Source organism: Triticum aestivum, chromosome 7A (genome assembly GCF_018294505.1).
Source record: "Triticum aestivum cultivar Chinese Spring chromosome 7A, IWGSC CS RefSeq v2.1, whole genome shotgun sequence".
NCBI classification, from domain to species: domain Eukaryota; kingdom Viridiplantae; phylum Streptophyta; class Magnoliopsida; order Poales; family Poaceae; genus Triticum; species Triticum aestivum.
This window is the reverse complement of record NC_057812.1, coordinates 627,111,455-627,135,527: the sequence shown is the minus strand read 5'-3', so window position 1 is coordinate 627,135,527 and position 24,073 is coordinate 627,111,455.

Here is a 24,073-nt window from a genome sequence, read left to right as displayed (position 1 = left end):
TCTTTATTTGTGCACCTTCTCACAACTTTGTCTTCAGTTGTGATGTGAATATTGGCGTTGATCTTCTACGGTTGAGAAGCATTAGCAGCCACGGTAGTTTCATCTGTATTTGATGGAATGTTTTAACGAGATAATCTTGAGGCAAGATGACACATGAATCCTAAGTTGAAACCTTTTTTCCCCGCGGGAACCAAAGTTGAAACCTTCATATAATCACAGTACAATTTCATTAAAATTATGCGTACATATAAACAAATCCTGAAGGATTGATAGCTATGCTAGAAACAATTCAACTTCGTTTCGCTGACATGTGGGACATCCTTCATCTGTCTCCACCCGCCGTATAGCAATATTGAGTGCACAACTATAGGTAAAGATTCACCCTGGTCGTTGTGCCACATTAGTAATGACTAGTGAGCAGTCAAATCACAGAGCCCCACCTTTGCCACAGTAAGTTGCTCGGACGAAGCAACCATCATTTCTCTGTTCCTTGAGTCCGCTGGTACTCCCATATTCCTAGAGTAATAAGTTGCTCGGGCAAAGCAACCATCACTTCACCTTTACCACAGTAAGTACCTCCTTGGGCCCACTGAAAAATCACTCTTCTCTCTCCATCAAGTGCATTTATTGTCAATCTAACCCTATCACTGAAACACCTCTTTGGCTACAGTTAGTTCAGGGTTAGTCATGAGTTAGTCTAACCTCTAGCTAAGTTAGAGTATCCAAATAGGAGCAGTATAGGACATGCAAGTTTCTCAAAGCATACAATCAAATTTGTACGTGAAAGGATCTTTTTTCTTTTTGAAAACGGAACATCAAAGGATCTTCGAATGATATAATTTTCAAATTATATAAAATCTTATCAATAGTCAAAGGCATCCTCGAAGAACACATTAGGCCCTACTTCCTCCGTCTAGGTGTATAAGTCACCATACGAAAACCAAATAATCCCAAAATACTTAGGCGCGGTGCATTAACTCCCACCTCATTTCTTGTTTCTTGACATATCCACCAATAAGAGATGTGGGGCGTGCATGTTTTCAATGACTTAGATTACCAAACACGACATGCAATGGTTAGTTCATTGCATGCAATGCTATTAATTAGCAAATAAATATTAATTTATCTCATTTTACCCTCTTCCTTCGTCATGGTAGACAATCTAAGATGACTTATTCACTAGACGGAGGGAGTATATAAAATCTTACCAATAGTCAAAACCAAGTGTTACTACTACACCAAACAAGTTCAAAACGAGAAACTGGACCCACTCATGGCACGGCACGCCTGTCTCGTTTGGTCCGTTGATCAAAGCGCTTCCTCTTCTTGGCATAACAACAGAGTACAATATTTTTTTAGAATCCTCTTGGCATGTCGCTAACATGTGATGAGTTAACCGACCTCAATAGACGGCAAAATGCCAGCCCGCCGCACTTTGAGAGAGACGAGGAGCGAGAAGCGATACAGGCTGGTGGATTAGTAGAGCTATGTGTCGCACGGAGGCCAAGAAATATGGTGATAGAGTGGGTTGGCCACATATAGTATGATATAATTACACTGGGCTGCCGTGTTTCGTACTCTTTCGGTCTACTATGGAGATGATTGGTTGATTTTATATCGCTAAATAATATAAAATACTATGAGTGCAGACGCTCCACCACGAGGTTCCTTGCTCCTTCTCGGTCGTCGGGAATCTATGTTCTTCCACTCTCTTTTTTGACATGAGCTTTGTTCATCCTTTTGCCAACACGCGAGACATCTAGCATCAAGGTGCACGTGTAATGCAAGAAAATGGAGATAAGCACTGCGTAAGTGAGTCGTGCACTACGATGGCACCTAGTACTATGTAATATTTTTCCTCCTCGATGGCACGTGAATACTGCACGTACTCAATGACGGAGCACGGGATGGTAGCCATGGACTGATGGACATGGTCGGCCCTTTTTGGAGAGAGTACTGAATACGTATTAAATTTGATGTGTCCCATCAACTCGCAGAACAACGAGAAGCACACACTGAATGACGGAGCACGGGATTGTAGCCATGTACATGGTTAACCCTTTTTGGAGACTATTGCACTACTTTTGATGTATCCGGTCTACTCGCAAACGAGGAGAAGCTTTGCTTACTAGTACGTACACTATCGACTGTAGTACCATCATCATTGTCCGACTTTTAAAAGAGACGAGAGAACTTAATGTTTATTTGCTAATTAATAGCATTGCATGTAATGAACTAACCACTACATGTCGTGTTTTCTAGTCTCAAGTCATTAAAAGCATGCACACCCACATCTCTTTGGTTAATATGTCAAGAAACAAGAAACGAGGTAAAATTTAATACATCACGCCTTAGTATTTTAGGATTATTTGGTTTTCGTAAGATGACACCTAGGTGGAGGGAGTATTATACTTGAAGGCTACAAGGTTGGCTATAAATGACGTGGCAGTGTCATGTTTCCATCAGTTGGTTATACTATTAACCATGCTCTTATAATACTCTTATATTTAGGAACGGAGGGAATAGTTGGCATGCATGATACTACCTATAACACTCCCATTACAACCAGCCTGGTAGAATTAAAAGACCTAATCTCAATGGTCACCGCCCGATCTCTTTGTCCTCCTCCAGCATCCGGCAGAAGAAGAATCGAGTGAGACACCGGCTATATTCGCCGACGTCGCCTCGGCGGTGGCCTTCATGGGATACAACCGGCGGCGGCTTCCCGTGTTCTACTTTTCCTCGATGATGGCGGCAGGCGGGGACGTGCTTCTCGTCACCTCGTCCACATTCGCGTAGCCGCATCACCTCGTTGACATCCGCGGCGGCTTCTTTCTCTGGCTGCATGTCGCGGCTACGCGCGCGTCGACGGCAGATGGCACAGTTGCAGACACTGGAGGCGTTGTACGATGTAGTGGCGTTGAGGGCAGCGATGATGCCCGTGCCTCCATGCTCCCCGACAAGCTGGCCTGGAGAAAGTCGGCACTCTTCTTCGAGCTGTATTGGAGAGGCCAGCTGCGGAACCACGTGCTGGCTTAGTGCAACAACTACCTCTAACAGGCTATGCTAGGTAGGTGGATAAGCGAGTTGCCGGGCTCGGCGGGCCACCCAGATGACTTTTATGCCGGAGAACTGCTCTGACTTCTCGTCGGATGCCACCGAAAGGGTGGACAAAATGGTGGAAGGAGGAGCTTCGCCGGCGTCCTGCTCCTGAACTAATGTGTGCGGCCGGAGTTGGTTTCTCGCATTCCACGCAGGTTTCTATATCTATATCTATATCTATACTACTATATAGTGTACCAATTTTAAGTAGGACTAAGAACATCAATCATAACCGTTGACCTTCTAAATCCAACGACCAATATTAGTAGGATTCACATGAACAGTACACTGCTGCTACCTCACCTGTGTTCTAGAACAATCAAGACAGAGGGATGTGATGGTTGCTTGTCTGTTTATTTTACCAGGCCACTTATTAGTGGTTGGGTTTTGTGGTATGATGGCTTTACTGCCGTGAGACTCGCGTGCAGCACTGCTACGTCTTGAGCTTGCGTTGGTTTTCCCCGAAGAGGAAGGGATGATGCAGCAGAGTAGCGTAAGTATTTCCCTTAGTTTTTGAGAACCAAGGTATCAATCCAGTAGGAGGCCACGCTCAAGTCCCTCGTACCTGCACAAAACGATAGCTACTCGCAACCAACGCGATTAGGGGTTGTCAATCCCTTCACGATCACTTACGAGAGGGAGATCTGATAGATATAATATTTTTGGTATTTTTGGTATAGAGATGCAAAGTAAAAAGTAAAAGCAAAGTAAAAAAGCAAAGCAAGATTAAAGTGATGGAGATTGATATGATGAGAATAGACTCGGGGGCCATAGGTTTCACTAGTGGATTCTCTCAAGAGCATAAGTATTCTACGGTGGGTGAACAAATTACTGTTGAGCAATTGACAGAATTGAGCATAGTTATGAGAATATCTAGGCATGATCATGTATATAGGCATCACGTCCGTGACAAGTAGACCGAAACGATTCTGCATCTACTACTATTACTCCACTCATCGACCGCTATCCAGCATGCATCTAGAGTATTAAGTTAAAAATAGAGTAACGCCTTAAGCAAGATGACATGATGTAGAGAGATAAATTAATGCAATATGAAATAAACCCCATCTTGTTATCCTCGATGGCAACGATGCAATACGTGCCTTGCTGCCCCTTCTGTCACTGGGAAAGGACACCGCAAGATTGAACCCAAAGCTAAGCACTTCTCGCATGACAAGAACTACCAATCTAGTTGGCCAAACCAAACGGATAATTCGAAGATACTTGCAAAGATAACCAATCATACATAAAAGAATTCAGAGAAGATTCAAATATTATTCATAGATAGACTTGATCATAAACGCACAATTCATCGGTCTCAACAAACACACCGCAAAAAGAAGATTACATCGAATAGATCTCCACAAGAGAGGGGGAGAACTTTGTATTGAGATCCAAAAAGAGAGAAGAAGCCATCTAGCTACTAACTATGGACCTGAAGGTCTGAGGTAAACTACTCACACTTCATCGGAGAGGCTATGATGATGTAGAAGCCCTCCGTGATGACGGCCCTCTCCGGCGGAGCTCCGGAACAGGCCCCAAGATGGGATCTCGTGGATACAGAAAGTTGCTGCAGTGGAATTAGGTTTTTGGCTCCTATTTTGATCGTTTGGGGGTACGTAGGTATATATAGGAGGAAGGAGTACGTCGGAGGAGCACCGAGGGGCCCACGAGGCAGGGGGCGTGCCCTAGGGGGGGCGCCCCCCACCCTCGTGACCGCCTCTATGATGCCTTGGCGTAGGGTCCAAGTCTCCTGGATCACGTTCGGTGAGAAAATCACATTCCCGAAGGTTTCATTCCGTTTGGACTCCGTTTGATATTCCGTTTCTTCGAAACACTGAAATAGGCAAAAAACGGCAATTCTGGGCTGGGCCTCCGGTTAATAGGTTAGTACCAAAAATAATATAAAAGTGGAAAATAAATCCCAATATAGTCCAAAACAGTAGATAATATAGCATGGAGCAATCAAAAATTATAGATACGTTGGAGACGTATCAGGCATCCCCAAGCTTAATTCCTGCTCGTCCTCGAGTAGGTAAATGATAAAAAGAGAATTTTTGATGCGGAGTGCTACTTGGTGTAATTTCAATGCAAATATTCTTAATTGTGATATGAATATTCAGATTCGAAAGATTCAAGACAAAAGTTTATATTGACATAAAAATAATAATACTTCAAGAATACTAACAAAGCAATTATGTCTTCTCAAAATAACATGGCCAAAGATAGTTATCCCTACAAAATCATATAGTCTGGCTATGCTCTATCTTCACCACACAAAGTATTTAAATCATGCACAACCCCGATGACAAGCCAAGCAATTGTTTCATACTCTAACTATTTCAAAAGTTTTTCAATCTTCACGCAATACATGAGCGTGAGCCATGGATATAGCACTATAGGTGGAATAGAATGGTGGTTGTGGAGAAGACAAAAAAGGGAACATAGTCTCACATCAACTAGGCGTATCAACAGGCTATGGAGATGCCCATCAATATATATCAATATGAGTGAGTAGGGATTGCCATGCAACGGATGCACTAGAGCTATAAGTATATGAAATCTCAAAAAGAAACTAAGTGTGTGTGCATCCAACTTGCTTGCTCATGAAGACCTAAGGCAATTTGAGGAAGCCCATCATTGGAATATACAAGCCAAGTTCTATAATGAAAAATTCCCACTAGTAAATGAAAGTGATAACATGAGAGACTCTCTACTATGAAGATCATGGTGCTACTTTGAAGCACAAGTGTGGTAAGAGGATAGTAACATTGTCCCTTCTCTCTTTTTCTCTCATTTTTTATTTGGGCCTTTTCTCTTTTTTTACGGCCTCTTTTTTTATTGGGCCTTCTTTGGCCTCTTTTTTTTCAACCAGAGTCTCATCCCGAGTTATGGGGGAATCATAGTCTCCATCATCCTTTCCTCACTGGGACAATGCTCTAATAATGATGATCATCACACTATTATTTTTCTTACAACTCAACAATTACAACTCGATACTTAGAACAAAATATGACTCTATATGAGTGCCTCTGACGGTGTACCGGGATATGCAATATGACAATGATGAATGTGTCATGAACGGAATGGTGGAAAGTTGCATGGCAATATATCTCGGAATGGCTATGGAAATGCCATGATAGGTAGGTATGGTGGCTGTTTTGAGGAAGGTATATGGTAGGTGTATGATACCGGTGAAAAGTGCGTGGTATTAGAGAGGCTAGCAAAGGTGGAAGGGTGAGAGTGCGTATAATCCATGGACTCAACATTAGTCATAAAGAACTCATATACTTATTGCAAAAATCTAGAAGTTATCAAAGCAAAGTATTACGCGCATGCTCCTAGGGGGATAGATTGGTAGGAAAAGACCATCGCTCGTCCCCGACCGCCACTCATAAGGAAGACAATCAATAAATAAATCATGCTCCGACTTCATCACTAACGGTTCACTATACGTGCATGCTACGGGAATCACAAACTTTAACACAAGTATTCTTTAAATTCACAACTACTCAACTAGCATGACTTTAATATTATCACCTCCATATCTCAAAAAAATTATCATGCTTCAATATTTTCTTAGTATTCAACACACTCAAAAGAAAGTTTCACAAATCTTGAATACCAAGCATATTATTATTAAGAAAATTACCATGCTATTAAGAGATTCTGAAAATAATTTAAGTGAAGCATGAGAGATCAATAGTTTCTTTAAAACAAATCCACCACCGTGCTCTAAAAGATCTAAGTGAAGCACATAGAGCAAAACTACATATCTCAAAAGATATAAGTGAAGCACATAGAGCAAAACTACATAGATCAAAAGATATAAGTGAAGCACATAGAGTATTCTATCAAATTTTAATTCATGTATGGATCTCTCAAAAGGTGTGTACAGCAAGGATGATTGTGGCATACTAAGACACAAAGACACAAATAATATAAGATGCTCCAAGCAAAACACATATCATGTTGGTGAATAAAAATATAGCTCCAAGTAAATTAACGATGGAAGTGGACGAAAGAGGGGATGCCTTCCGGGGCATCCCCAAGCTTTGACTTTTTGGTGTCCTTGGATTATATTGGGGGTGCCATGGGCATCCCCAAGCTTAGGCTCTTTCCACTCCTTGTTCCATGATCCATCAAAAGAATTCACCCAAAACTTGAAAACTTCACAACACAAAACATAAAGTAGAAAACTCGTGAGCTCCGTTAGCGAAAGAAAACAAAGGACCACTTCAAGGTACTGTAATGAACTCATTATTTATTTATATTGGTGTTAAACCTACTGTATTCCAACTTCTCTATGGATTATAAACTATTTTACTAACCATAGATTCATCAAAATAAGCAAACAACACACGAAAAATAGAATCTGTCAAAAACAGAACAGTCTGTAGTAATATGTAGCTAGCGCAAGATCTGGAACCCCAAAAATTCTAAAATGAATTTCTGGACGTGAGGAATTTATCTATTAATCATCTTCAAAAAGAATTAACTAAATAGAACTCTTCAAATAAAAATGACAGCAGTTCTCGTGAGCGCTAAAGTTTCTGTTTTTTACAGCAAGTCGAACAAGACTTTCCCCAAGTCTTCCCAACGGTTCTACTTGGCACAAACACTAATTAAGCACAAAAAACACAACCAAAGCAGAGACTAAATAATTTATTTATTACTAAGTAGGAGCAAAAAGCAAGGAATAAAAATAAAATTGGGTTGCCTCAAAACAAGCGCTATCGTTTAACGCCCCTTGCTAGGCATAAAAGCGAGGATAGATCTAGGTATTGCCATCTTTGGTTTTAGAGAAAAAGAGAGCAAACTTGTTATCTATGGAATTAATCTTTCTATTTTGACCGAGTACCTGTCCATTAATGGTAGAATAAAGATTAAGAATGTTGCGGAAATTGGCATCTAGGCTAGCTTTTATCTCTTTAATAGATTCGTTTTGATAAGAAAGCAAGAGAGATGTGATTTCAGTTTTCTCATTAATGGGGTACCAAAATATAGTTTTCATCCTCTCATAGGTATCTATGGGGTCCCCTTCCAGAAAACCCCCCTCGAAAATAGAATCTAAAACTTGTTTGAATGAAGCGGGTAGCCCAACATAAAAGCTTTTTAAGTAAACCTCAATTTGATATTGGGGTACATAGCTAGCCCGGATCCTTAACAACCTATCCCAAGCATCTTTCAAAGATTCATCAAGTAAATAATGAAAAATTCTAGAATCAGCTTCATCAAAAGTAATAAGGTTCTCATTGATAACTCCGGCAAGTTGTTCTATAGCATTCCGATTTATGAGTTTAGATAAGATAGCAGGATTGTCTAAAGCACTGGAACTTGGGAGAGAACCCCCAACTCTTTTTGGTTCTGACATGGTGAGGGAAAAGAGGCAAATAGAGAGGGAGGATAGAGAGAGAGAGAGGGCGAATAAAACGGCAAGGGTGAAGTGGGGGAGAGGAAAACGAGAGGCAAATGGCAAATAATGTAATGCGAGAGATAGGGATTGTGATGGGTACTTGGTATGTTGACTTTTTGTGTAGACTCCCCGGCAACGGCGCCAGAAATCCTTCTTACTACGTCTTGAGCTTGCGTTGGTTTTCCCCGAAGAGGAAGGGATGATGCAGCAGAGTAGCGTAAGTATTTCCCTCAGTTTTTGAGAACCAAGGTATCAATCCAGTAGGAGGCCACGCTCAAGTCCCTCGTACCGGCACAAAACGATAGCTACTCGCAACCAACGCGATTAGGGGTTGTGAATCCCGTCACGGTCACTTACGAGAGTGAGATCTGATAGATATAATATTTTTGGTATTTTTGGTATAGAGATGCAAAGTAAAAAGTAAAAGCAAAGTAAAAAAGCAAAGCAAGATGAAAGTGATGGAGATTGATATGATGAGAATAGACCCGGGGGCCATAGGCTTCTCTCAAGAGCATAAGTATTCTACGGTGGGTAAACAAATTACTGTTGAGCAATTGACAGAATTGAGCATAGTTATGAGAATATCTAGGCATGATCATGTATATAGGCATCACGTCCGTGACAAGTAGACCGAAACGATTCTGCATCTACTACTATTACTCCACTCATCGACCGCTATCCAGCATGCATCTAGAGTATTATGTTAAAAATAGAGTAACGCCTTAAGCAAGATGACATGATGTAGAGAGATAAATTCATGCAATATGAAATAAACCCAATCTTGTTTTCCTCGATGGCAACGATGCAATACGTGCCTTGCTGCCCCTTCTGTCACTGGGAAAGGACACCGCAAGATCGAACCCAAAGCTAAGGACTTCTCCCATGGCAAGAACTACCAATCTAGTTGGCCAAACCAAACGGATAATTCGAAGAGACTTGCAAAGATAACCAATCATACATAAAATAATTCAGAGAAGATTCAAATATTATTCATAGATAGACTTGATCATAAACCCACAATTCATCAGTCTCAACAAACACACCGCAAAAAGAAGATTACATCGAATAGATCTCCACAAGAGAGGGGGAGAACTTTGTATTGAGATCCAAAAAGAGAGAAGAAGCCATCTAGCTACTAACTATGGACCCGAAGGTCTGACGTAAACTAGTCACACTTCATCGGAGAGGCTATGATGATGTAGAAGCCCTCCGTGATGACGGCCCTCTCCGGCGGAGCTCCGAAACAGGCCCCAAGATGGGATCTCGTGGATACAGAAAGTTGCGGCAGTGGAATTAGGTTTTTGGCTCCTGTTCTGATCATTTGGGGGTACGTAGGTATATACAGGAGGAAGGAGTATGTCGGAGGAGCACCGAGGGGCCCACGAGGCAGGGGGGTGTGCCCTAGGGGTGCGCGCCCCCACCCTCGTGACCGCCTCTCTGATGCCTTGGTGTAGGGTCCAAGTCTCCTGGATCACGTTCGGTGGGAAAATCACGTTCCCGAAGGTTTCATTCCATTTGGACTCCGTTTGATATTCCGTTTCTTTGAAACACTGAAATAGGCAAAAAACAGCAATTCTGGGCTGGGCCTTCGGTTAATAGGTTAGTCCCAAAAATAATATAAATGTGGAAAATAAAGCCCAATATAGTCCAAAACAGTAGATAATATAGCATGGAGCAATCAGAAATTATAGATACGTTGGAGACGTATCAAGCGCCGCCCTCTACACAAGTACTATATCGGTCGTGGTTTATTAGTCCCCCATTGAATTTGACTGAAGATTTAACTGACAAAATGTTAGTGCATGTCAACAAAAACTATATCGTTGGATTAGTATTTGAACATAGTTTTCTATGATATAATTTTAGGTGACATGCATCAGCATTTATCGTACTATATATAATGTTAGTTCAATTTTTGGTCATACCTAGGTACCCATGCGTTGCACGGAATAGTTATATTAAAACGTGCCTTGCACGTGTATACATACTAGTAAATGTAGGTTTTTGAATGCGGCGAGGAGGTGGGTACAACTGGGAGTGCAGCGGGCGGTGCCTTGGGCCGGCGCACCGCTTTGAATATCGGATGCAATGAGAGGTCGCGTCCGCCCTGACCCCCTTGACGGTGCACGTCACCTTGTGTCCAGATCTGAGATGCCACGTGTACAAGATGAATGACTCCAAGCTCGACCACCGTGATGCAAGAGGTGTGAGCCGAGGAATGCTGTTCGAGACACCCTCATCATCATCTGAGCCCTAGAAGATCTCACCCACATAATCATTAGGCATGCAGCCGCCTTCATAGACAACGTGCACAGAAGGAGTAGAGGGGACTTGGGACACACCACGTCGTGGGCACTCCGTATGTGCTCGTGTGCGTGCAGGGTGGGTGCTTTTCCATCGGTGGTAGCTCTAAGGCCAAGGCTACGGTCGTCTTCGTCTCTGGCTAGTCGTTCAGCAACGACAGCAAAGAGGTGATGCAAGAGATGTGTAGGCGCCATTGTGTGCGAGCATCGCCGTAGCACGACGAACCGGACGTCACCGCAGATGTCGCACGCCTCCATGCAGCCGAGTGTGTGCGCATGCATGTGTTATTCACGTGCATTCTACGGCCGACTGTGTGTGGATGCATGTGTTGTGTACCTGCGTTGTGTGCTCCATGATGTGCGCGTTTGTGCATGAGTTGGATCGGCATGAGTTAGTGCGTTGTCCTGTGTACATGCGTGGCTTCTTGCATGGTTATCAATATAAACTAATAAAATATCTTCAACTTAGCATCCTGATGTATCGTCTCTAGTGGTTAGCGAAGAGTTCATGTTCTTTTATTTGTTTATTGGAGGGCAGGCGGCAAAAAACAGGAGAAAATGCGCAAGGTTCCTTGCAGATGCTCCACCGCGAGGTTCCTTGCTCCTTCTCGGCCGTCAGGAATCTACGTTCTTCCACTCATTTTTTTACGTGAGCTTTGTCTATCCTTTTGCCAACACGCGAGACATATAGCATCAAGATGCATGTGTCATGCAAGAAAATGGAGATAATCATATAAGCAGTGCGTAAGTGAGTCGTGCACTTGGATGGCACCTACTCCTATATGCAATATTTTTTCTCCTCGATGGCACGTGAATAGTGCACGTACTCAACGATGGAGCACGGGATGGTAGCCATGACATGGTCAACCCTTTTTTGGAGAGAGTACGTACTAAATAACTTTGATGTGTCCCATCAACTCGCAGAACGACGAGAAGCTTCACTACACAAAAAGACACATCCTTGACATTTTGGGCCGAACAAAACAAATTATGTCATACTTATGACACTTCTATGACGATAATTGTGACAAAACACGATATCATCATAGATGTGGTGGGATCCTACTTCTATGACAAAAAATCATGACAGAAAATGGGCTTTTCATCCTGGGCAGGCCGGAGATTCAGCTGCATGACATTCTTTGGGCTGTCCATGATGGAAAAAACCATGGTAGAAGCGAGGGCGAGGAAAATATCGGGGTGTTCCCGGTTACGGTGGGTGGTCGGGGCCGAGCGATGCGCGTTTCTCTTGTGCACGCACGTGCGTGGGTGCGAGGCGTTGGGCTCTAACTGAACCCGAGCGATTGCACTGCAGGCTATGCGTTACTGAACCCGAGCGCTCGATCGATGGCTGTTAACTGAACCCGATCGAGCGATTCCTTCGCTACTGCTGCTAACTGAAGCCGATCGATGCTGCCTCTGGATGAACAGTGAGCGTTGCGCGCGCGGGGGTGGGGGGGGGGGTTGGATGAATAGTTCTCAGTGGGGGTGGATGAACAGGACCCCGTGGTGTTGCCTCTGGATGAACAGGACCCCGATCGATCGAGCCGGTTGGGGCTGGATGGACAGGCCCCGTGGAGGGAAGGATGAACAGGACCACCCCGTTGAGGGTAGGATGAACAATAGACAATGGAGGGCTGGATGAACAGTAGCTCGTGGAGGGGTAGTTGAACAGGAGCCCATGGAAAGGGCTGGTTGAACAGTAGCCGGTGGAGTAGCATGCGGTGGAGGTTGGATGAATAGGAGCCCGTGGATGAACAGTCGCAGGTGGAGGCTGGAGGAGGTCAACGGTGGATGAACAGTAGCCAGTTGAGGCTGGAGGTGGTCGACGGTGGAGATGAACAGTATCCCGTGGAGTCCCGTTTTGCGGTACTCCACACCCCTCCCGATGAACACGACCCCTGTTTCGACTGTAGCGCTCCAACACAAGTCCGTTTCCTCCATTTTGCGGTACGCCACACCCCTCCCGATCAACAGGACCCCCGTTTCGACCGTAGGAGGTCCGTTTCCTCTGTTTTGTGGTACACCAGACCCCTCCAGATGAACAGGATCCCGTTTCAAACGTGTTCGGTCGAACACAAGGCCGTTTCCTCCATTCTGCGGTACGCTAGGCCTCATTTCCATTGGCTGTTCCGTCCAAGCCCTCCCGATGAACACGATGACGCATTCTGTTCCGACCCAGCCGGTTGGCTCCGCATGAACACGACGACGACGCTATTTCTCCGTTTCGACAAAGCCATGTACACGAGCCCTAGCCGTACGTATGCGCGAGCAGGCGTTGGAGACCCTGCCCGAATGTATGTACGTGGTCGTATTTTCTTTCTTCCACACTGGTCGTAGTACGTACGTGTACATGCTACGTGCGTGCCTCTACTACGACATGTGCACACCTCTACATCGACCAGTATGTACGTACACGTTCGCGACCAAAATGACAATGCTACGTACACTTTGACCAGGTGGGTCCCAGCTATCAGGCACTTCCTTGCGTACGAAGATGTAGCTGGTGGGTCCCAGCAGTCAGGGGGAAACATTTTTTCGCTAAATACGGTGGCCCGTCCGGTGGGTCCCCGCTGTCAGGTGGAGGAATAATTATTTTGCGCGTAATAAGAAGGCACTTCCCTGCTGCGGCCGTGGACCCAGCTGTCAGCCTCTCCACGTACAGTCCACGTCCGATGGAAGCCGTTCCTTGACCACATTGACCAGGCTGCGCCGAGAGCACCAGGGCGGTGGACGACGGCGAGGCCTAGGAAGGGGACGACGTGGAGCCTAGGAAGACGCGGCAGTGGAAGCCCGCGCGGAGAGGAGTATGAGGGTTCACTGGTTCGCCTGCAGTGAGAGGCCGCCGTCGCCGCAGGGCCTGGCCAACGGTGGGAATAGTATGGGCGGTGAGGCCTTCGCGGCAGCACAGCCCACCATGGGAGGCAGGAGCATGCGACACAACCGGCGCTGCTTTGGGCGGCTGGAGCAACAAGACCAGAGGTTGAAGTAGCACTACGGCCGTTGGATGGAAATCATACGGTCACTGGATCTAGAATCGTTCATATTGACTAAGTTGACAAAGCACTCCATCCCCGTCAACTTAGTAGGCCCACAAGTCAGCCTCCCACCAAGGTAGGTCCCAACCAGCAGGGGGGGTATTCGTTTTTTATGCGTAATAAGGAGGCAGTTCCGGTGGGTCCGAGCTGACAGCGGGGGTAACATTTTTTTGCGCAATATGGTGGCCCGTCCGGTGGGTCCCAGCAGTCAGGGGGAAAACGTTTTCTTTTCACGAAATACGGTGGCCTGTCCGGTGGGTCCCTGTTGTCAGGTGGAGGAATCATTATTGTCCGCGTAATAAGGAGGAACTTCCTTGTCACCGTCGTGGACCCAGCTATCAGCCTCTCCACGTACAGTCCATGTCCGATGGAAGCCGTTCCTTGACCACGTTGACCACGCTGCACCGAGAGGACCAGGGCGGTGGACAACAGCGAGGCCTAGGAAGGGGATGACGTGGAGCCAAGGAAGACGCGGCAGTGGAAGCCCCCGCGGAGAGGAGTACGAGGGTTCACTGGTTCAGCTGCAGTGTGAGGCTGCCGTCGCCGTGGAATAATAGGGGGTGTGGGTGAGTAGAGGGATGGCCTGGCCAGCGGTGGGAGTAGTAGGGGGCAGTGAGGCCTCCGTGGCATCACAGTCGGCCACAGGAGGCAGGAGCGCGCGGCACGACCGGCGCTGCTTTGGGCGGCTGAAGCAAGAGGACCAGAGGTTGAAAAAGCACTACGACCGTTGGATGGACATCGTACGGTCACTGCAGCTAGAATCGTTCATATTGACGAAGTTGAGAAAGCCCTTGGTACATGTCAACTTAGTAGGCCCACAGGTCAGCTTCCGAAACAGTGCGCCCTAGATGTCAGGGGGAGGAATCATTTTTTGGGCGGGTGAAGCTAGAATATCCGAGATTGAAGAAGAAGCACGACATCCGTTGGATGGACATCCAACGGCCACTGCTACTAGAACCGTGTGTTGACTATAATAAGTTCACAAAGCCTTGCATATGCGTCAACTTGTTTTTTTAGGGGACGCATCAACTTAGTAGGCCCACAAGTGTGTGGGAGAGAACTTATAACCCATTTGAGATTTTTAAGAATGTACAACCCATTTTTGAATTCTAATGCAATTTACTACAGCCCATTTATAGTTTGTTAAAAGTACAACCCATTTTCTAGATAGGACAACGATTAATAATTTCAACCAACCGTTCAAGACAGAACTCAATAAAATTTCCCACATTTTGATGGGATCCAAAATATTTTTATCCCGAAATTTCTAGTCAGATTAGATATTAATTTGTATTACGTAAAAATCTAACTAAACATTGCGCACGAAACAATTAAAAATTAAGATTTTCAAAATCCATAAATAATATTTTATAGACTAATTCCGTGCTTGGTGCCTTTTTTATAGTTACCGCCCAGTTTTTATAATTACATCCCATTTATTATTTTTTAAAGCCCATTTTCCTGTTAAGCCTAATGCATTCCTCCCAGGAAAGATTTGCAGCCCAGCGGGGCAGAGAATAACAAGTTGACCTTGCCTGTATATTCCTCAAAAAAACGTATAACTGGGCTAGCCATTTTCATCTTGAAAAAAATTAATATCTGGGATGGATATTTGTCCTAGGGTAGACGGGACACAGCCCGCCCAGTTAATACCCTGCTCTCCTCTGAACAACAACGAAAACATCGCCAAGAAAAACTCTGCAGTGGTCACACCTCAAAAACACAAATACTGCTCGAGCTGCTTGGTCCTAGCTGTCGGCCGCACCTTGTGCAATTCTCTCGTTTATTGACTACATAGGCTGACATTGGTGTGGGACCGTGATGTCAGGAAACTAGGAGGAAGCAAAAAAAATATAGTTGTACATAATAAGGAGGCACTTGCGTACGTAATGCTATGGCCCTAGTGGGTCCCTACTATCAACCAATCAAAATAAAGTCATCTCCTGAATCCTCATGTTCATTGACCATGTTAACAATGCTCGGCGCCACGGCTAGCGCAATAACTCGAAGGATGACGAAGAGGGCCTCGTGGGCCCTACGGTTGGTCTGATATAGCGCCCACTGCTCATTTAGGAAGCCAGGATCATTGAACACCTATGAGCACCTTTGAGAGACTAAGACGACATGAAACGGTAAGGCCGCTTGGGAGCTCTAGTTTATTTCACAACTGTATTAAGATACAAGTGTAATTTACTCGTCATCGGAAACAACACGTAAAATACAGGTGTAATGAAACCGAGGGCCCGAGGTCTGTAAGTAAAACCGGCGGGTTACGCGTGTAATTTGATAGACCGGTGTATATTTTACTAGTCGAAATCGACCAACCAAGCGCTTCGCCTGAGACCATCTGCTTTTATTTACAAGCGTTATGTTTACAAGCGGTTGTGGTTGGAAAATGACGATCCAATCACGGCCTAAGATGATGAGTTGATCGGAAGATCATATGGTTTCACGTCTAACCTACCCGACTTGTCGTATAGGCTATGAATGAAACATAAGACGATGAGCTTCTTAAGCACGGAAACAACAGAAGAGGATGATCTTCCTAACAAGCAAATCACTAGCATTAGATCGACATGCAAAACAATACGAAGCATTATTCTCAGTAGGCACGGTGAACAGCTTGTGATGTCACATGCCACAACATTCCAAGCTCAACTTTGCAATCAAACACAAGGCCTGGCATTACATAGAAAATATTCAGAACAAACTCTTAAAATATCTTACATAAGTCAACATTCATGTGACTATGCATCTCAGCAGAGCTAATATTTACTTCTGAACTGGAGACATGAATAGGAAAAACCGATCGACGTTCCTCACAGCAAAGGGCATCCCACTCAAAAATATCAAATGCATGTTATCTGGCTAACATCAATCAGGACAAATCGACAAGGTTTTCCAATTCCAATATATTAAACTAATGTCAACTTTGACAAGCTTTTCCCATTCAAAATATGTAATGCCTATGATTGTGGAACGGGCAGGGTTTGTCATCAGATAGTCCGGTGGCTCAAGGTGACAGTGAATGATTAGAGAACCATTCGATGTATTATGCATGATGAAGTATTATTATGGAGGACACAAACCATCTGAACATTTTGTGCAGTTCCACTAAAATCAAGCTGAGCATCCCTATGGATTTCGTATTTATATGCTGCCAAAAAACAAAGACACATCAACACACACATGAATATTGGCCCCAGTGTCAAGCCACCAATCGGTGGACTAACAAACTGAAAGTATGGTAAATAGATTACCATACCTAGATGCCCCATCATTGTTGCTTAGAGTGACATTGACAGACTGGAGTCCTATCCTGGCTTCTAGGTACTTGTTTGGGCACATGTTTTCCCAGTGTTCCTCCGAACAACAAGTAAAGCAGCCATCTCTGCAGACTAGTCATGTCATAGCGTCTACTAATACTCTGTAAAGCTTCTCAATCATTCCTTGTGCAATGTAGCGCAAACAGTGACTGCTTCTTTCTGCAAAGTGGAAAGACCAACTGGACCCACTAATGCAGCAGTTTGCCTTAGACACATTGGCTCCTTTTGTGTAGTTCAACTAAAATCAAAGTCGGAATAAAACCGAGCTTTAATTTTGATATTCTTGTAAGCAACAAAAGGTATAAGGGAAACAATTACTGAGAAATAACGGTTGATGACTTGTACTCCCAGAAGAAAAACATCTACTAATCTACCTTATCTTAATGGGAAACAAAGAAGGAGAGTAGCAATTCTCTATCAGTGTGATTCATTCATATTAACTGAGACATTATCTTAACAATGCCTTGTTTCAACATGTATAAAGAACGACAAAGCAGAAAAGTATCATTCCTAAAACAATGCGACTGATTCATTTTAACAGAGACATTATCTTAACAATACCTTGGTTAAACATGTATTAAGAGCTACAAAGCAGGATAGTACCATTTGTAAAACACTATAACTGATATATAATAATAGGGACATTATCTGAATAATACATTTCTTAAACATGTACTCCGGCTGATCCCTAACAGAAATGGTACTTCCGCCAATTCCTAACAAGTGTTGCAGTTTTGAACTAAGATTCAGTAGTTAATTCTGAGGAAAGTACGTACTGACCTTTCAAGACCAATATTTGAAACAACACCTGAGGTGGATCTAAAAGAAATATCAAAACATATATGGAAATCCGGTCTTATTTTGTGCAGTTCCACCAAAATTAAGCGAACTCAAAATGTCGCAATAGCAACAAGTTGAATAGATATCCCTATTTCAACAGAGGCAAAAAAGGAATCAATTACTGGCCAATAAAGGAGGATGAAACATGCGGCCCCAAAAATGGTAATCCTGCCAATCCCTAACAAGTGTTGCAGTTTTGAAATAAGATTCAGTAGTTAATTCTGAGAGTGGCATTGCTTAATTTTACCAGCGGCATTAGATTATCAAAAAGCATAAACAGTTCCAGGGGAGAGTGGGCGCAACAACAACATGTGCTTCCATCTACTTATAAAGGGGGTGATGTAGAGTTTGTTGTAACAAAGCAACAAGCATAATGTCTGGGTTGGTCCCATTTTTGTTCACTACTTAATGGGAAAAGACGGCAATACAATAGCTTCAATTCAACATTTATTTAAAACAGTACCAATACAAGTAGCACAACATCTCAAAACACACTGCACGATCATATGGATGGGACATGGGACATGCCAGCACCATGTGCATCCACACGTATAAATGGGTGATGCAGAGTATGTAGCCAAGCATCATATATGCGTTGGTCCCAGATTTGTTCTCTTTGAAACTTTTTCTGATGTGAGGGCAGCAAATCTAGTCCTGCACAAACTACCCGACACCCCAGTTTCTTTCCCTTTTCAACAAAGAGTTGGGTTCCTTACATATGTGTGTGCTGGGTTACCCCTTTTTTCCCTTTTCGACCAACAAAGCAGCTGGATAGCTAGTCTACACTACTTTCCCTCTCTCCTTTCCTAATTGAACCACGTCCTAGATTCATGCTCCACCCCACCGCACCCTTCTTTCCTCTTTGAACCAAGACCTAGATTCGACTACAGAATCAAAAAAGATCAGCCTGCAGCTAGACCAATGACGGTTTCAAAGAAACTTATACCTTAGGTTCGTCGGGATGTGGCAAGGCGTGCGATGGGAGGTCGGATCTGCCCGCACTATGTAAAGCGGCAAGGAAGAAGGGGTCGGTGGCCCTCCCGCACATGCGCTGGGTGAAATAGAAAAGCGCAGCCGGCAGTGGATTGCAACCAAGGTGAACTGACGAAGGATATCATCTTTGTGGGCAACAAGCAAAGAGCACTAATGGAAGACAACCTGTTTTTCATTGAAAATCGATCAGCTTCACCAGCCGACGCAACCATGAGGTGAAACCATGAGCATCGATAGGTCATCATGGTGATGCATCATCCATTTGGCATCAAGTTTGGGTGAGGCACCTATGAAGTTTGACAAATCCTCATTGTGGTCTATTTCTTCTCAGTAGTCAAGCTCGAGGAAGGAAGAACCACGTGGCAGAGGACAGTGAGGCGAAACAACAATGGCCATCCAATTTTGTGCAGTTCCACTAAAATTGAGGAAGACATGCCCGGGTATGGAGATACGCATCGCTGTTTCCAAAAATATAAAAAAGGGATATAGTGTTGTTACTTTGTTTTACAAGATTAACAACAACATCTCGATTGTCAATAAGAATTATGAAAAGTACACCAACAAACAAAAGCATCATGATTATCTTGACAGGAACTAAACCAGGATACCCGAGAAAAAAAGCATTTCTTCATTTAACCAGTGATAGTATTAGATTAGTAGCAGCAATAGGAGCATGTGGACAATGACCGCACAACCACCATGTAGTTTTTGTTGAAACAAAATGTATACCTCCACCGAGGCATAAATCAGGACAACTTTTCGAGTGGCATTTCCTCTATAATAGTAGGTGATGTTGGACCAGCCGACGAACCCTAGCTAGTATACATGGGGAGCAGGGGAGTAGTCACATAGAAGAAAACCTGCATGCAGCGACCTGGGGAGCTGGACCAGTACAAGAAGTTATACCTCAGGTGGGCGAGATGTCGCTTAGGCGGGCGGGCGGGATCTGCCCACACGACGGCAGCGAACAAGGGCACGGAGGACCTTCGTCCGCGCCAGTGCCGGCTCCGAGAGGACGGTGCTCATCGGCTTCCTCCATCGCCAACGGCGACAACGTGAACGCTGCACCTCCTCACCTCCCGCAGCGGACGGGATTTGGCCGGATCTGTGACCACCACTGAGGAGAGAGATAGTGTGGACTCTATCATCTTGTTTTGATATGGAGAGGGTGAGAGAGCGAGATGCGAGAAATTATATCAAACAAGAGGCTATAATGGAGTAAAACAATCTCTCCGTAGCAGTGGTTTTAAATATAATACACGCGTTCTCGGAAAAAAGAAACGAAAACTGGCGGACAATTTTTTAACGTACCAAGAAAGAAAACTCGATCAAATACACGCCCCCGCTTCCAGGTCGCGAGAGTCGTCGCACACACACACATAGACATAGACATGCATATCCGTGTTACGTAAAATTCCATTTCCATTTCCATCTCCATCTCCAATCATATTTGTCCAACTAGCACATTATTTACGTTGTTAATTATATACGTGGCAATATTAACATACATCATCTCTTGTTTGGAGGCGTCCGAACCGCTGCCACGGCCGCTCCTGACCAATCTGAACCCTCTTCATCACCCGCGCTTGCATCCCGCCCGAAACAGTCAGTGCCGCATTCATGCCCGGCCAGAGCGGACGCGACCTCTCACTGGCGCCGGCATTGAAGCAGCACGCTGGCCGAGAGAGCGTTGCCCGCGCCTCTTCCTGGTGCACGCGACTGCTCCGCGTGAATAGGTCGCTATATCCGGCCACAACATACATGTAAAAAGTTCTTGGGAGTCCATGCTACAGCTAGCTGTCCTCCCCAACTTGTCAATCTCTTCTAGTAGTACTAGTACTCCATGGCACGATCCATCAACAAGCATGCGGGAAAGTTAATGTATACTTGGTTTGCGGTGAGTGGCATGCCGAGCGACCGTGTGGGGTCGAGCCCTGGAGGAGGGTGAGACACGAATGCGACAAACGTGATTTAAACATTGGTTTTGCTCGATGGCGCGATCCAACGAAATGAAACGTTGGTTTCTCTCCGTTTCCATTTTACTTCGGAAAAATGGAAACTTTCCACTCCGTTTTAATTCCTTTTCGACCAACAAGGTGACATGGAGATGGAACTACGTGGGGAGCTGCGGCAGTGGAGCAAGCCGGCTCCAAAAGGAAGATGGACTACCTGGGACGTCGGGCTGTAGCTAGAAGGGCGGTTGGGATGCAGCGTCGGCCCATACCGCGGTGACCCCCGATTGGGACGCACCGACTATGGATTTTCTCCCTCGCCGACGTCGACCGTGTCTATGCACAACATTGTTCCCTTCCCCCAGCTGCGGGATCAGGCCGGATATGTGACCAGCGGTGTGGCCACCGTCTTTCTATGCTTGTGAAGAGAGCAACCAAGCAAGCAGGCTTGTAGCTTATGCTCCTGCTAGTGTATATATAGTGGTTTTCTTTTTTCTCTCCATATCAACCATTTTATATTGCGTACGTGTCATTGAAGAGTGAAATGATGGTTGCTTCTTCCGACTAACTTACGGTGTGATTTGACTTCTCATTTAGTGGCCCCTACACGTACTCCCCCTATGTGTATGCAACAGTCACACGTACACATGGACGCAAAAACGCACGCGACACCCTAATGCATGCATGTCCGAGCACACGACGGAACACACACGGCCACGCTCAAGTGCTCAACCTACACGTGCATGCACACACATACTCAACCAGGGTGAGCTAGTGACCGTATAAACACCGGAAAATGTATATATTGAGCGCAATGAGCGTATTATGAAGTCCACTAACCGTATTTTTACAAATATACAATGATAGACAGTGTATTTATCTCGTTTGAAATTAATCCATATTAATCGGAGAGGAGGCAGTATGGACTAGCATTACTTTGTTGTGTCCTGTCAACTTGCCGAATGAGGAGATTCTTGCAGGACGGGAGAAGCTTGCGCGTGGTGGCTCGCAGGACAAGGAGAAAATATTGACTAATGCAAGCTGTCCTTCGCTCAGGCGGTGGACGTGCAACAGTTAATTCGGTGTCAGATTGCCAGAAGCATACACTATACTAGCAGTACTATTATTGTTGCACTTACCGAAGAGGCGAACAGCCAAGTGCAAAGTTTACTAGTACTAGTACTACTACAATGGTCTATAGAGGTAGTACTAGGAACCGAATGGAGGAGCGTATGCACTCTTATTATATTTTTAAAATGTGATAAAGTAATCTTAAACACATTTGGTTCTCTTCGAGGGTTCTCGCATGTGATAATGGAAGTTGATTGCATGGAACACTCACCACAATTCTCGCTTAATTCTGGCTCATATCCTGTTACAAATAGGAGCTCTCGGTAATATTTCCTCTTTTTTTGTTATCCAGCATGTAAACAGGTCAGCAAACCTTGTGGTGCATCTTTGTGCGAACCGTGCTTGCTTCACTTTGAATGTGGCCAAGAGCTGGCTTGAAGAAACACCTCGCTTCCTACTTCTTTTTTTGCGGGGTACCTCGCTTCCTACTGACCAGTATCTTGGCTGATCGTCTTGAGAATGCTTATATATGAATAAAGCTCTCTCATTTACTAGCAAAAAAGATTAAGCAATATTGACTGGAAAGGAGGGAGTATGGACTAGCACTACTTGTTGGTGTGTCCCGTCAACTCGCAGAACGAGGAGAAGCTTGCAGGACAAGGTGAAGCTCGCTTACGCCTTTTGACTAATGCAACATACCCTCGCCTAGGCGGTGGACATGCATTAGTTCATTTGGTGTCAGATTGCCAGAGGCATACACTATAGTACCGAACATGCGGAGTACCATCATTGTTCGACTTCACGAAGAGGCGAAGAGCCAAGTGCAAGGTTTAGTAGTACGAGTAGTACTACTACTAGAACCACATGGTGGAGCCTGTGTACTCTTATTTTTCTTAATCTTTGATAAAGTACACATTTGTTCCGGAGAAGGGCGGAAAACAGCAGCCCAACATGTAATGATGATATCGATCAACCATGCTCGAATATATCTTGGCCTCCGTGCGAGCCTGTCTATGTGTTCTCGCTCCTCCTCTCTCTCAAGGAACGTCGGGTTGGCCATTTTGCCGTCAATTGAGATCGGTTTGCTCACACTCCGGTCCCACATGTCAGTGATATGCCAAGAGGAGGTGCGTTGACCGACTGGCCATACACGTACTCTCAATGCATTTCCACCACCAGAGAGACTTTAGACGTGTTTGTTTTAATGCTCAATTAATTAGGGCATGGTAGCCACAATTTTCTCTTGATGTAGTACTACAGAGTGGAGTAAGTGCATGCATGTGTCTACCCGGGGTGGAAGCACTGCATGCATGTGTGTACACATGATTTCCTCTAGTAATAGACAGCGTGCTATAACTACCAATGCTATTTTTTAGGCCGATCGCTAGTCGCCTTGGTCCTAGAGATTTTCTCTTTTTCCGAAGCGCGCTTTATAAACAGTGACGGAGTGGATTCAAAGAAGAGCGTATTGATGGTTGCTTCTTCCGAGCAACTTACAATGGGAAAGGTGGGGCTTATGATTTGACTGCTCATTACTCACTATTAATGCGGCGCAACGACCGGTCTGAGTCTCCCATGTGGCTGTGCACTACCCCCTCGGTTCTTAAATATACTCCAAAGTATTTGTCTTTCTAGAGATTTCAACGAGTGCCTACTCAAATATTTGTCTTTTTAGAGATTCCAATGAACTACTACATATGAATGTATATAGACATATTTTAGAGTGTATATTCACTCATTTTGCTCCGTATGTAGTCACTTGTTGAAATCTCTAGAAAGGCAAATATTTAGGAATGGAGGGAGTACACATGCGAAGCAAAATGAGTGAATCTACACTCTAAAATATGCCCATTTGAAATTTGTAAAAAGACAAATATTTAGGAATGAAGGAGTACAATTTTGTGCATGGCACATGGACCCGGATGCCAAAGAGGCTTCTGGCAATGCTACCAAGCTTCCAGCATTTGTCTACATAATTGACGTACTATGCAAATAATTTTCCAGCGACATGCAATTGTACAATGGTGTGAGC